This window comes from Coturnix japonica, chromosome Z, assembly GCF_001577835.2.
Source record: "Coturnix japonica isolate 7356 chromosome Z, Coturnix japonica 2.1, whole genome shotgun sequence".
NCBI lineage: Eukaryota > Metazoa > Chordata > Aves > Galliformes > Phasianidae > Coturnix > Coturnix japonica.
In genome coordinates, this window is record NC_029547.1 from 30934603 (window position 1) to 30950223 (window position 15621).

Consider the following 15621-nt stretch of genomic DNA (forward strand, 5'->3'; position numbering starts at 1 on the left):
GCACAAACACGCGCAGCCTTGCCGAAGCGCTGCCAAGACAGCGAACACGAGCAGGCCCGTAGTCTGTCGGCTGCATTCAAGGCAACAAGCGGCAGCACCAACCCCGCCGTTCCCCCAGGCCGCTCCCGCAGCCGCAGCTCGCGAGGGGCGTGCCGGGGCGTGGCGGAGCGGGGTGGGGTTGGGTGGGAGGAGACACCGCCCGCCCCCGCCCCCGCGGCGCACCGGGCGGCCCACGCCGCCCCGGCCCGGCGGCGAGCGGGCGAGAAAAGCCGGCCCGCGGGCGGGGCTTGGGCCTCGTCCCGCCGTGCTGCCCCGCGCTGCCGCACGCCGCTACGCACCGGAGCTGGAGGTGAGGGGGCCCGGCGTCTCGGGGCGGCGGCGGTAGCTGTGCCGGGCTGGGCGCGGGGCTGCGCAGCGGAGGTAGCCGGCGGGTGAGGCCTGGCTGCTGGGCGGGTGGGAGGCGTGCGTGTGTGCGGGGCGGCCGCGGGTTCTTCCCTTCTCCTCCGGGCGGCGGGAGGGGCGTCTCGTTGGGGGGGATGAGACGCGCGCTGCCGTGGATTTTTTGTTTGTTTTTGTTTTGTTTTTCAATTTTAGGGCTTTTTTTTGCTCATTTTGTTCCGTGGCGGGGAGGGCAGCCCCGAGCGGCGTGGGGTGGGGGCTGCGGGATGTGGGCTGCCGGTTGGGAAGGCAGCGCTGCTCGGCTTCGGCTCGTGGCGCTGAATTCACCTGTCTGCCTGTTTGTGTGTTGATTTCTGTCCGCGGAGGCGGGAGGTGGGCTGACGAGAACTCCCCAAGTTTCACAATTGGGGGATTGTAGCTTTTATTTAAAACAACAAACGAAAATCCCCAAACAAACAGAAAGCAAAGAAAAGAAAAGCGGGGCGCAAACAGAGCGGCGAGGGCTAGGTCGGTGTCACGCCTCAGGCACCGTATTTTCCCGGATTAAACTCTGCGCTGCGGCTAAATGAGATTATTCACGTGCTGTAAATTAAGCCTCAGGGAAGCCTCGCTGGGAGCCGCCGAGCGGTTCTGCGTTGTGTTGGGGCGGACTGAGACGCTTCTGTTCAAGATGCTCATTTTCCTGTATCGTGCCCAGCAGCGGAAAGCTCTCTAAATGGTCAGCTCACCTTTTGGTACCGTAAGGTGGCTCTCCTAAAATGGCAGTGTTTCCAATGCCCTGCTTAGATGGTCGGGGCATTTTTTCCTCCTTTTTAGTGCTACTTCTTTAAAACTGAGCCGTGGGGAGCGTTGTGCTGTGGGAGAACTCTTTGCAGGTGTTGCGTTAGCTCTACCAAAGGAAATGTAGATAGACTTGTTTCGTGTTGCATCTGAAAGGATATTGCTTCAGGTGAAGAAACAGTTCTGGTTTGATAGAGAATTATGTATTTACGTAAATGCTTTGAGCTGTCATTTGGATAATGTGAGGTGGAGGAGGGCTCAGATCAAAAGGAAAAACACAAACTCTGCTTAAAGTGAGCCTTCTATGAGGAGTGCTGGCAGTCTGGGAGTTAGAGAATGTTTACAGTGGCACCCATACAATATATATATATGTATTTTTTAAGTCTCCATGTAAATTCATAGGATGTTTATCCCATGGCTTATTATGGCTGAGGTGCTTTTTAATAAAGTTATTTAAATAGTCTCTAAAATTTTTTGATCTTTAAAGCACAGAGTAGTTAGTCCTGTGTGTGCCTGTTACAGTTGCTATGCTGACTCTCCCTGCACTTAGAAAAATATTTTTTGACTTGTAACATCACCTTTTTCTGCTCAGTTTCTCCCATCCTTAATGTTTTTGGTTTTTGGTTTTTTTTTGCTTCTTGGCCATCTCAAAATTGATTCACAAACGACCTGAACTCAGATACTCACATCTGTTTTGTTTTTCAAGGTCAGTTTCTAATAATTAATGAATCGAAGAAAAAGTAAAACCCACACATGTAAATGTTTTTCCCTGGTCTTCTTATTTAATGCACTTAATCTCTCTTTCCTGGATTCTTCCCTTCCCCCACTTAGATAAAGCACAGAGTGGAAAATTGTGTTCTAAGTTTAGGAATTGATCCTGGAACCGTTTAAACTGTGGGGGTTTCTTTCCCTGGGTTCAGCTGCTGCTAGTGTAGGGCTGTGTATAATCCTTGGTCACACACTTAGGTCTTCCTGGTATCTGAGAACTGAACCACAGTGCTTGAAAATAAGCAGTTGTTGTCCTTGTTTGCTATCACAGTGTTTGTGTGCTTTTGGAGTGGTCTTGGTTGTTTTTCTGTTTATTATCGAGTCTCTAGGCAGCAGAGGAATTTTGTTGTACTTCTGGCATCAGCAGAATAGGCTAGAAACTATAAAAATGCTTTCTTTGCAGCTTGTGTAATGTAGTCCAGGTAGTGCTAGAAATGTGCTCACTGATTCTTGTAGCTTTGTGTGTGCAGTGTCTGCTCAGTATGTTTACCATCTGTGTAACCAAGGCATGACAAGTGTTTTGGCATTGTCAGCTGCTACCGGGCAAAAGCTGGCAGCAGCCTTTCTGTAGGGCCCAGTCCAGTTGCTTGTAAGGTGCTGCCTCCTCTTCATTCCCATTTTACGCTGGATTTTGAGGGGACCTACAATCAGCGCTGTACCTGCACAGGTTTCAGAGTCCTGCAGGACATGGTGGTGTGGTGCTACTGAGAGCAGTCTTACACAGTGATTGCAACTGGCTGCCATTGCAAAGTGAGCCTTTGATTACTGCTGGTCATTATGTGGTGCTAAGGTTGAAATTTACAGATGGCAAAAGCCAAGAAGCAAACTTCTCAAACTGGGACAAATGAAATGTGCCTATAGAACTACATATGTGAGTGTTCCGATATGTGTGGTAATGTTCAAAACCCCACGCTGCTCTGAACAAAGTAGCAGAATTAGCACAGGTGTAATGAAAGGATATTCTGAAGTCTTAGTGACAATGCAGAGCAGCAGTTGGGAAGAGGATGTTCAAACCTTCCCTGCCATCTGGTGCTAGGTACAGTTCTGTTGCTTTTCATCACTCTGTAGGTATAATTTGTGCTTGAGTCCCTCTTATACTATACTTGCTTACTGTGGGCCCGCACCACTGATACTGTGAATTTTATTTTCCCTAAATAGATCAAGTGTCTGATTTGTCATCGCAGATTCCCGCTGCGGTTATGAGGTCATCCATCTTGTCTTACTCTTCACGTTCGTACTGTCCAGAAAGAGCTTTTACTCCTTCTTTGGGACAAGAAACTTCAACTTCTCCTTCTGTGAGCTGGAAATCTCATCTTTTACCTTCCCTCTTCACTCTCCAGCTGTGAACTAAAAAACTTATGATCCTGTTGTGAGGTACAGCACCTACCATTTTACTGTTATCTCTTCCTTGCTGCAAAGCTGTTTTATTTCTGATTGGCAAAGTAGGGGGAAACTGAAGGTGTTGAAGGTGCATTGTATACTTTCACCACTGTCAGATGTGCAGTTTTTTGGGTAATTTAGATGTTTGTTTGTTTTTACAGTTAAGGTAATGGTAAGCTATTACTAATTTATGCAGTGTGACACAGTTATGATTTCTTCCACAGACAAGAAGGAAGTTACTTGTAAAGCTGCCTGCATGATATTGCGTACATGTATAGATGTAGGGCAGTTTTGACAAGTAACATGAGTGCTGGATGGAGGCCCTTGTATTAACCACTCATTTTGATTGTTAGTTCTGTCTTTGAGATCTGTCCCTTGTGTGACCACACACCACTGCCAGTTCCCTATGTCTGTCATCCTTTGGTTAGATTTGATGTCAGCTGTGTAACTGTAGTATTTGGATTTACGTAGGCAGCAGTAAACTACTGGAAGTGTCCCTTCTGTGCTGAGGAATGTCTGCAAACAAGCACAAGTACCAGGGATCCAGCATTGGGTTCCACTTAACTCCTTTTGTCTCTACATAAACATACTGTTTTGCAGTTCTCTGACAGATGAAAATTTAAAGGACTAGCTTAATGATTTTTGTATGAAGATGCTAGTTTATTATCAGAATTATATTAAGTATAATGAGCACAAATATGAGGATGGTTTGGTTTTTATAAACAGTTAAAAATGGATTACCATTTAGCTTTGGGAATATTGCTGTAATTTACAAATGTAATTATTTAATCTTAAAGCTCCACATTCTTTGAACCAGAGGAGACTACTAGTGTTGAAATTGGAAGCTTGGTGAACAGCAGTGGGAAGTTGCCTTCAGCACTAAAGTTGACAGAAAATACTGCATCTGTTGTGGCAGTTTGCCACTTTTTTTTGTCTGTGGCTGCACAATGGTTGGTGGGGCTAAGTGGTAATATGGGACCACTGAACTGATCTGGGTTAACAAAAAGATACTGGTGTGGAGGGAAGCTGTTTTTCAGTTACCTCTTCAGCAGGTGATGTGCTGGTACAGCTATTTTCAGGACTGCACTCTGGCACCAAGGGGCTCTGCAGATGGTAATGGGGAAGAGGTTAGCAGGTAGAAACTTTCCTACTGCTTTCCACCTTGAGAGAACTGTATTTGAGATTGCTGTCAGTATCCCTATTCAGGAGGGGGAAATACACTTGGTTGCAAGAGCTGCTGTCCACACCACGTCTCCAGTCTGCATTGGTCTGGATCTTGCTTTGTGGCCAGACGCTATAGCTACTGGAACCCCACGGCTGGTCTGTGTCTGCAGAGGGTAAAAGGGACAAATTCTCCTTGGGTTGTTTTCTATTTAGGACTTCCTGTCACCTTCTGTCTGGGAAATTCATTTGCTTTATTCTCCTGCCAAGTTTGCTTCCATGAGTTCTTTGCTGGGGTACCTGTGCAAGTCATCTAGGTGCCAGTGAAGTGAGAGCTTAATTGCAGCAGGGATGTGTCTGTCACTGTTTTGGTCACAGCGCAGCTAGTCCCAGCTGTGGTGGGAGCTTTTGTCCTGTGCCACTGTGCTGCGACTGGGTCCCAGCTCTAGAATGCTGCTTCTGCTTGGATTTGTAAACTCAGGAGAAGTTTAGATGGAGTAGAGTTGGGAGGGCTTAGATGGAGTTGGGAGGGCCAACTTTTAAAGGCCATCTAGTCCCACTCCCCTGCAATGAACAGGGACACCACAGCTAGATCAGGTTGCCCAGCACCTTATCAAGCCTGGCCTTGAAGGTCTTCAGGGATGGGGCATCAACCACATCTTTAGGCAAGCTGTTCCAGTGCCTCACTTCCCTCACTATTAAAGACTTTTCCCTTATATCCAACCTGAATCTACTCTCTTTAAGCTTGGAGCCATTTCTCCTTGTTTTGTCACCACAGTCCCTGCTAAAGAGTCTGTCCCCTTCTTTCCTGTAGCTCCCCTTGAGGTACTGAAAGGCTGCAATTACTGATGATGTTTAGGGCAACAACAGAGCTGCAAGCTGCGCGTCAAACTGTTTAAAAATAGTTTTAAGATTCTGGTATACTAAAGATTTCTGTTGGTCTCTTGAGAGATCAGGAGAGCTCTTTGCAGTTGGTTGGTTTACAAGATTTGGGAAATGGGTTTTTGTTGTCTGCTTTCATTTTCCCAGCAAACTCATTTATTGGTAAACCACTGTAAGCATTCAAGACACAGAGAAGTGAGTAGCAGCCAAGTTTTAGTTTGGGTAATTAAAAAACCCGTTGCAGCCACTGCTGCTGCCAACCTTTAATAAGAAGATTAATGAAAATAATTATTTGGGCTCAATATATGAGTTTTCGTGTTTACATTTGTTTCCTAATTCAAACTGTAAATGTATGGGTTTTTTTAAACAATTCAGGATTTCATATGTTTTCTGCAGAAATCTTCAGTGGATGAATGAGTTGAATGTAAGGATACTGAGATTCTGTGGATTTCTGCACTGGAAGGTTCTGCAGATATTCTTTGCCTTTGTACCTAATTAGAGGCTTGATTTTAGTGTGTCATGCGTCAGGTGTTTTGCCTGAGAGCAATGTAGTCTTTGTATGAGGCCATGCCCAGATTTACTATGTGTCAGTTTGCACTGTGTAGCTTGTTGATGCTTCCTCCTCAGTAGGACAGTGTGTGGTCAGTCGAATTCGGTTTGTCTGACAATCTTTGATAAAGGAAGACATTTTTTTAATGGCTGTAAAAGAACCCAAACAGTCTCAGGTAGGAACACTGAACTTTATCATAATCAGTAGCATCATCTAAGCTGTGTTGTTTTTCCTTAATTGTTTTCATTATTTAAAGTTATTTCAGTTTCAGTTCAGAATTCTAGTAAGAGATGTGTGAGGTGTGTCTTGGACATCAGGTTTCAGTGTGACCTTACATGTTGTAGTGTCTTGCATGTTTGAGAGGGCTTGGTTTGACTATATGGTTTGTCTGAATATTTTTGTTTGCATCATTCTAAAAAGCCATTGCTAAGGCTGTAAATACTCCAGTGGTACATCAAGGAAGCTTTTTTTTTTTTTTTTTTCCCCCAAAGTGTCTGCTGGTCATATTAGAAAGGGTTTATCTGAGGATGGGGAGGTGAGCATTTCTCTTTGCAGCTGATGGAGAGGTTGCAGTGCAGTGCAAACTTTTGGTTGATGATTTTTTAGCTCTTGTTAGAGATGGTCACACCTTTAACTTCTTCATTGTGCAAAGCACAGTCAGCAGTTATCCATACCTGCAGGTTCCCTTTAGGACCTTCTCTATTTTCCTTTGTGTCATATTTTATGTGAGTCTGTTCAAAGAGTAGGGGGTGTGGTTCTGATTTGTGTGGTCTCCTACCATACAAATTCTGGTTGTGGAGATCTCCTACCCAGTCTGCCCAGCTCCTAGTCACCAATCTGAAAAGAGATAGGATGGTACTTCTGTGGCTCTGAAGGCATTGTTCATGCTCTGGGTAAGAGGTCTGGAAAGAAGAAGGCATGTGTGACTTACTTTACATGGAGGATCGTGCCTTAGGCCACACTTGATACCCGGGTTCTGCCAAGGCTAGCGACTCTCCCTGAGTTTAACTGGGGAAAGTCAGTATGGATAGTTGTGTAGGGTACTGTTCAGTGAGTGAAGACTGCATACATAGAAGCCTTTGAGAGACTGGTGTCCTTTATTCACTGCTTAACTTCACGCACGCTTTGTGGAAAGAAGAGAAAATATTTACATTCAGAGTGGTTGTGGGAGAATCCTGGGTGAGAAGAGAGATATCCCATGAAGTTCAGTCACTTCGTTCAATAGAGAAACAAAGGAAGTATTATAAGTAGGATTTTGGCTAGGAAACAGAAAACCTTTTCATAGGAGTCCCCAGCTTCTGGTTTTGTTTTTAATACAAACATGATGATGTAACAAGCCATCTTATTAAATACTGATACTTGTACATTTTATGTTATTGAGTTTTGTTTACACTGTAAATCCTTTGCCAGCTCTTTGTAGATCAGTACAGTAGGACACTGTGGAATTAGCAAATAATATTACTACGTAATTCTGAGCAGCAGAAATAAAAGTAGAAACCCAAACTGAAATCCTGCTTGTTTCAGGGCTTGTCCTCGTATGCAGAATAGTTTGAAGGTAGTGGGACCGTGGATGACAAAGGATGGCTCTCTTTCACTGTCACTTTCTCTTGGGTTGTTTTACTTTGCTGAAGTTGTGATGGTGCTCTCTTACAGAGATGTGCCACTGGGACTACTCCAATCTTCAGTCATGTCAGGTTGGTAATTCGCATGCAGAAAGCAGAGATGACATTGCTGAAAGCGTAGTTTGAAATATAGTTTCAAGGCAGAAGAACACGTATCATGCAGTGTTATGCTGGGTGTGGAAATACTGAATTCATGTATGAGATTTAAAAAAAAAAAAAACCAACAAAAAAAAACACCAAAAAACCCCCCAATCTTTGAATGAAAACATGAAATGAAAGTGTAATTTCAAGGTACCTTTTTGAATTCTGCTGTAATTAGATGAAACAGTAATTTTTAGCAGGAGTCTTACCAATACTGAAACTGAGAAGAAAGTTTAAAAACTGTCAGATCTTTTCAATAATAAAAAAAAAAGGTAGTCATTCATGAAGACCACATAAATAGCAATGCAAGCAGTAAGCTTCTGGGGTTAAAAGAAGTAGTTCATAACTGTAACTATCTAGGTTAAGATGGTGCATGTGCAGTTTCTGGTCTGAGATGTACTCCCAAGGATATTTTGTTTAAACTCTTATGCTTCAGTGTTTGTAAGAAGTTTCAAAGGTCACAGGAGCATCTGATGTGTTACTTCAGAATGTTAACTAAATCTTGAGGTGCCAAAGATTTCATCTTTGCTAAGTCCCAAGAATTCTGCCTGCAATGATGTGTAATGCAGGCAACTGATTTTGAGCTGTGGAAGAACTCTTTAATCAGTTGTGTATGTTGAATAACAGATATAGTGCACTGTGGTGCTCTCATGCCAAACAGCTAAGAAGCATACCAGTGTCTAGCTAGACTGGATATTTTGTAAGGCTGTCCCATGCCTTTGCTTTGGGGCTAACAAGATTGCATCTCTTCCTTTAATTTATGATGGTATTAGAGAGTGTAAGTTTTTTTGCATGTTGGAATATACCTAAATACAACTTTTGTTATGTACTTTGTGTACATTTACAGTGGGGTTTGAAATGTTACTGCACACAGACAGATCCCACCTAGCATTGTCTGCCTTAATTGATTCTGCTTGTAGCACATTAGCAAAGCCTGACATTGTGGGCACTGAAGGAATACTGTGAGTCACATGCAGCCTGTATAGCCTGCAGTGAAGTCAGTGTTTTCCTCATTTATTTTTCCTTAACCCAGCTAACTAGATTATAAAGTGAGCACAAGCCTTTCAGTTGTGCTGTGATTAGTTAGGACCAAGTGTGCAAAGTTTCAGTGTAAAACAAACACATTTCAAACCACATTTTTAAGTTACTGGTTCTAATATTAGTTCTTGAAGAGCTAGCATAGAAAGCATCGGTGTAAGAAAAGGATTTCAAATAACTCTTTACAGTTACTGGTTCTTAGTACTGTGGGTCAAATTGAGCTTAATGTCATCTGTTAGCTGAAACAGTCAATTGCCTTTGCCTTTCCAATAGCACACTGGTAAGTCATTAAACTAACTACTGCTAATTAATACAGTGGCTTTTTTGCTTTTCTCTGTAACCTTAGTTGTAAAGAGGCGAGGAGTGATTGTAGATGTTTGTCTCACTTTAATTTTAGATGTCAATGTAGTTACCTTAGAAATACCAATTGTACAGCTAGATAACTTTAGCTTGCAAAACTAAGAAAAGAAAATATCTCTGAATTTTTGTAATGGATGTTAACAGTATTTTGTTACCACGTGAACCAATAGAAATCTTGTTTAGAGAGGAAAGTGAGTCGTGGTTTGCTCTGTCTCTGGAGATTCCAGTTTATAGAATTAGCTGTGTTTCTCTGGTATCTTAAGTCTCCTTATAGTAAGGCTCAAATATGGTGTTCCTAGCATGTTTCTGACCTCAGGGTCTGACAAATCTCAGTGTTTGAACTGAGAACTCCAGGGCATGGAAAATGGATCTAGAGATTGATATGCCAAGCTCATCTGGGAGACTGATACTCTGCTTACTTGAGTTTCCCAAGAAGAGAAGTGGTATAAAGATCCCAACAGTGGTTGGGTAACAAAGAACTCATCTTTGAATGTGCACAAGGAAAGATGATTGTAATTAAGTGCATTTAAGATCAGGCTGTGAATTCAGCACAGCCCTGAAGCAGTTGTGCCCTACCTTATATTTTTGTTGCCTTAGTTTATTTACATGTGATTGAAAGAAAAGAATTTTGTTAACAGCTGCTTGATGTTATGTGGAGGTCAATGATTAACTAGTAAGCAGGCATGAACATCTGTACAATTAAGTGCAGTCACCTTTAGCACTCTCCTTGATTCCTCCCAGCATACACACATTATGGACTGTGTCCTTCTCAGAAGTGCTCTTTACATCTCAACACTTTAATCATAGCTCCAAATTAGTATGAGGTGACAATCTGTGAGCACATGATGTTGAATCCTAACCAAGAGCCTTTAGTGCCATCTCTGTTTAAGTCTCTGTCAGAATTGTGGCATTGCACCACAGGTGTCTGTCAGTAGGTCTGAGCACAAACATCAGCCCTGTGCTCGTGCAAATGGAGAACTGCAGAGGGATGTGCCTCTGAGATATGTGCCACGTATTACCATAAAGATCTACTGCACATACATCACCTCCAACTGACTTGCTTGGAGGTCTGTCTGGTCTCCTTGGTCACAGTATGGTGTTACCCAGTTAAGTGTTTCATTCTTCTCAAAAAAGGCTTGTGCTTCAGTAATTAAAAGTTCATTTTGCAAACAAACAAACAAACAAACCAAAAAAAGGCTAATGAACCGGCTTTTATCAAATTAAGACATTACCTGAGAACTGCAGTAGTAAAGCAAACTTCCGTACATCCATGTGCTGGAAGCTAAGTTGCTTAACTTCTCTACTTGGGGGGGGGGAAGCACACATATTGCCGTGTCATATTCCAGCCTTGCTTACATAATTGTCTTTCCAAGGAGTGATGATGCAGACTGATCTATTTTTATTCTTTTTGTACCCTGAGGCACACCTCCCTAGAGCAAATTACCATAGCGGTTTATTTCAGAATCTCAAACCACAGTAATTATGATAAAATCTCTTTAAAACTGTTTTGTGTTGTTTCATGCGTGACATGACTCTTGCTGGAGTTGGTTCTGACAATAACATCAAGTAACTCATAGGCCTTTGCAAAACTCAGGAGAGTTTTCCCTTAGCTGCGGAGGGCTCCAGAAAGTGCTTCAGTTTAATACCGGAGTGTTTAGTTTAATATTATCTGTTCTGTTCATATGTTGTATGTGGAGATATTACAGCACTTTGGTTTAAGATTAATTGATGCAACTGACGCATTATCTGGAATTCCTTTGGTGTTCTTTATTTTTGTCTATGGAAGCTTGATTGCTTTAATGTCCAGTCTTTATCTTTTTAATTTCAAGGAAAGGCCCTATTTAATGTAGAATATCAGGATAGCATCACTAGCTGTAGCAAAGGTGAACATACATGTGTGCATTTCCAAAATCATAGAATCGTAGAATCACAAGGTTGGAAAGGACCTATAAGGTCATCTAGTCCAACCATCCTCCCTTTGCCATACCTACAGTAAAACTACAATATAAATAAATATAAATAAAACCAAAGTATTTAAACAGGAGCTGAAGATGCCAGTAGCAGTTTCATCTGCCTTCAGCTGAAACTAAATGCTTAATAACAGACTAGGGTGGGAAGTTGTTTGTAAGTCAATTTATTTTTATTTTTTATTTTTTAAACTTTTGTTACAAGAGGATGTTAGTAAAAGAATTTTAGCTCTTGTTTGCAAAATCTGCAGGGGATGATAAACTGCATGTGAGGGATACAGTTCTCCTTTTCTTGAATTGGAGGAGTAAAAGTAGAGTGAAAACTGCTTCTAAGCAACATCTTTAACTTGACGTTGTGGACCCAATGACAGGAACAGTGGTTTCTCTCAGGTTTTTAACTCGTTTATTGAAATAGGAATGCTTTTCGAAGTGTTGGTAACATTGCAATACAGTGACAAAGCGTCACTACTCGAAACAGAAATGTTTTAGTGATATATTTATAGCGATGGTAAGTACAAAGGTGTAGTGAAAAATGAGACAATTCTTTGATTTACAGTGATCTTTAGGTGGATGTAATGATGCGTGTCTACAAAGTGAGAATGGTAGTATGGTGGTAATGTGGCAGTGGAGGGGAGAGGAATCCAATTCTTTCATGTTTTTCTTGTAACTTCTATTGGGTTTAAAATCCAACTGGTAAAAGAAGCGATAAAGGATAGGGAGGACAGGAAAGGGTAACATTTTAGGATCATAGCTGCTGTCTAGCAAAATCCAGCGTAGTTAAATTTGTTGTTATGAAGCATCTGTTCTTATTAATGGATCCTGACAATGTATTTCATGCCATGTATTCAATTAAGTGACTTTTTGTTTGTCATTATAAAACAATGTTTTAGTGTATCTGTTTTGTTGGGGTCTGAGAATCAGACTTGGCAATGGCTGAATAATTATCTGTACCAGCAGTGGTGCTGGGAAGTTTTAAGGTCATTTTTGGTTCCTCCATCTGTTCATTTAGATGATGTTCAAGAGTACTGGGCTCTCTGCAGCATTGCAGATACTGCAGTGAATTGAACCCTCAGAGAGAACTATCTTTTCAAAAGATGGTTACAATGGTTAGTTACTAAGGGTAGAGGGAGGAAAGTAATGCCATTTGTTGCAGTTTAAACTTTGCTGTGCTACGTGATGACAAATAACAAGGAGATGACAAGCGCAGCAGAAGCTAACTTGGAAGGAGTGTTACTCCAGCTTGCCTAGAAATGGCACACCAGAGATTACTGCAGCTCCACTGCACTGATTTCTGCTGAATTATTGCAAAATATGATTACAGTGGTTTTCTTCATAAGTCTGTGTACAGATATGAACTATCCTCAGACACCTAGATTTCGGTGGGACAAATTCCTGTTGCTGCTCAGCCAGAATAGGATTGTTTAGAACGTGGTCTGTTGGTGTGTTTTGCACTGCAGGTCCTGTGCCTATTACTGATAATGTCCTGGTTTGCTAGTATAAAGGATCCTTCTGTAGGTAATGAGAATCTTTCACCTGGTCAAAGGAGACAGGATGATTTCCTTATTTTGGAAATACTATTATTATATTATTATAATATTATTCTTATTACTTCTGCTTCTGTGTTCTGATGTTACATTTTATAGATGATATTGTGCAGTGTATCACTGCCTATTAGTGACAAAATATATGTACTGCATACGTATACGTCTTTATAGTAAAACACAGAATTATAGAAGATGAAATATATAATGTAGGCAGAAAAAAAAATTATATATAAACCTTTATTATGTATATATGTAAAAACAATGCAGACATGTGAAAATGTTCTTCAGCTTACCTCTAAAGTTTCTTTCTGGAGTCGGGTGGGATTTATGCTGTGTATATTCCCTTTCAGCCTAATATGCCTGCGTATGGTTTAAATGAAGTTTTTTGCAGGGATGAAAAGAATATATTTTCCTTTGTTTTCAAGTCTGCTTGAAGTAAAGTTGAAGTCAAGTTGGTTTCTAGTAAAAGTGGATGGGATGGTAAGTTTGCTAATACTTATGGCATAGCTTTTTTGATCTTAAGTTGTGCTACGGTGGGGAATTATAGTTAAGGAAGTAGTTTTGAGCCAGATTTTCTTTCGAAATACAAGAATTTTTAAACAGGCTTCCCCCTCCCTCCCCAAATCGTACTGTGATGCCATAAGAATTTGAACACATCTTGTGTGATTCAAGTTTTGGCAGTAGAAACTTAATTGGTTTATTAGGCTGTGGGTGTCATCATCCTTTGGGGTGATTCCTTCTTGCTCCTTATCCTACTACTAGAAGAAAGTCTAGGGGATGTTTTCTAAAGTGCATAAGACCTCCCTGAAGTTGTAACATGAGTGTTTTCAAGTTGGAAGCTGTGTGCATTTCTTGTGCGATTCAGACTGGCATTGAAAATTACTCTTTCAGATCATCTTCGTGAAGCTTCCAAATAGAGCTTTACTGTACTGTTATGAAACCAGTAAGCATCCTCTTTTGAAGTGTTCATAGCTACCATCAGAGTGGGCAAAACTGTACCCTAGTTGTTTGCCAAAATTGCTACTTGAGCCTTGAGTTGCATGGCCAGCGGAGTTCATCTTGGGGAAAGAAGAATTAAGAAGGAAAGCTTTTCCCTGTTAGCCTGCTGTCCTAGTGTAAACTGTAGAGAAAGAATAGCGTGTGCCATTACAACATTTGCAAATGTGCATAATTGTGCATCCTGCTACCCTTAGTCAGTGTCCAGTGGAATTGCTAGAAGCCAAAACTAATAACATGTTTCCTGCTCACATTTGATGAAAATTTGTTTTGCACAGTGGAAGGGGAGAGGTTAAAGCCTGTCAGGGAGTTCAGCCTCGTCTCTTTTCTGGGCGTAGAAAGGGTACAGGGCATTTAACGTCCTGCATCAAGTGTGTGATGCTTTACAATCCACAACTTTTCTGAAGTGATTTGTGAATAGAAGTGTGGATACTTGGTGAGCAAGTGGTGTTGCTTGCCCCTCTCTCACCTACAGGGCAAGGAGTCTACTACCTGATCTCTCTGAAAGTAATCCCTACTATGTAATGCTGAAGAACATAATAACTCTCTGATAGAGCAAATTCTCAGTTGCAAAGCATTATTTTTCTACATAATCATTGCCATTAGATACGAGTTTTTGCCAGCAATGAACAAGAGCCTGCATCAGTGGAGGTGACCCGCTGTCACCACTGCTGAAACACACCAGCCCCCACCTCACTGTGCTCACATCCACTGTTTGGTCTCCACAAACATTCAGCAAACATTGATGAATGTAAATGGCTGTCATTTTTTTCCACACCGTGCCACACCTTTGCTCCATACGCGCACCATGTCAGACGCCATTGCATCAGAGTGCCCCTCTGCTGCCATCTGTTACACAGCAACAACATGTAGTGGAATATTGGTGGGAAGGTTCAACCTCTATTGCCACACCACCTACATCTGTCTCTGACATTGTGGGCCACCATCTTAAAATAGGAGACATTACTTATGGAGCAGCTCTTGCACATAGGCAAATGGTGCTGTATTTGAACTGTGAATTGTACTGCAGAGTTAAGTCCAGTAGTTTATCCTTGCTGTCTACCAAGTTGGACTGTGGGCAGTTTAATGAGAAGCTGAAGCAGATTGCAAGACTGAATGGTTGCCTAGAATTAACAAGCTGGTTTATTTTCAGTAGGATCCGCTTTCATCTCACTTCCCTAAAAATGAGCCTTCTCCCTCCCTTTCCAACCTCTGATGCAGACAGGCTGCAATACAAAGTTAGGAAAAAGAGATTCTTGTGCCTGCAGTGTTTTGGGAAATATGTGCAACTCCTGTAATCATTGAAATAAGTCCTCATAAAGCTGTCCAGGTACACACTGTTTTTGTACAGTACTGTCAGGAACTGAGCTGCTTTTATCATTTTCAGTATGCTTTCTGCATGCTTGTTGCTGTCCTGTGTTGGGGTGGAAGGCGAGGAAGTAGCACAGGTTAGTCTTGTCTGGACCCATAGTGTATTATGGATGGAATGTAAGGGCCATTGTTTGGTTGCAACATAAAAATGCCATTTAAAACGGTGCTTCTTAACAACAGGACTTTGCTTCTGGTTATGCGCTACAAGCAACATCAAATAATACTTAAGGAACTAGAAATTATTTTAAAGATGTTTTCATACTGCGATAGCTCCAGATTTTCTTTTGATAGTGTTTCCTTAAATATTATTTCCTTTTACTTTGCGTAATTTTACTTTTTCCAGCTTATTCATAGGAAATGAACTGACTGTAGTATGATGTGCACTACTGGTAACTCATGCAAATTGTGTCACATTAAAGAGTTCTGGCATTGGGACATTGCAGAGTAGGGGGAGTATCAGTTTGAGGGTGGGTGAATGAGGGGAGCTTCCACTTTCCAGTCTGTTGCAGGACCACATGTAATAAGTATCATTCCTTCCTGTCTGGAATATAATTTTCAGGTATGTGTTTTGTTACAGCTTATTCCATGTTCTGAGTTAATCTTCAGATCATGCTTCTATCAACAAGTAGTTAAAGACTTGTTCCAAGTGACGAATAGCTTCT

The 15621-nt window shown here is 41.8% G+C and overlaps 1 protein-coding gene across 3 annotated transcripts in view; it reads left to right on the forward strand.

Annotated features, from left to right (window-relative positions):
* The first annotated feature begins 225 nt into the window (after positions 1 to 225).
* Positions 226 to 15621, forward strand: part of PIP5K1B (phosphatidylinositol-4-phosphate 5-kinase type 1 beta) — an 84480-nt gene continuing 69084 nt past the window's right edge. The window contains exons 1-2 of one of the 3 annotated variants that reach the window (XM_015849100.2): positions 230 to 349; positions 3106 to 3321. The gene's annotated coding sequence lies outside the window, so the exon portion shown is untranslated. Of the gene's footprint in view, positions 350 to 3105; positions 3322 to 15621 lie in introns of all 3 variants that reach the window. The other 2 variants (XM_015849098.2, XM_015849099.2) reach the window with 2 other exon arrangements.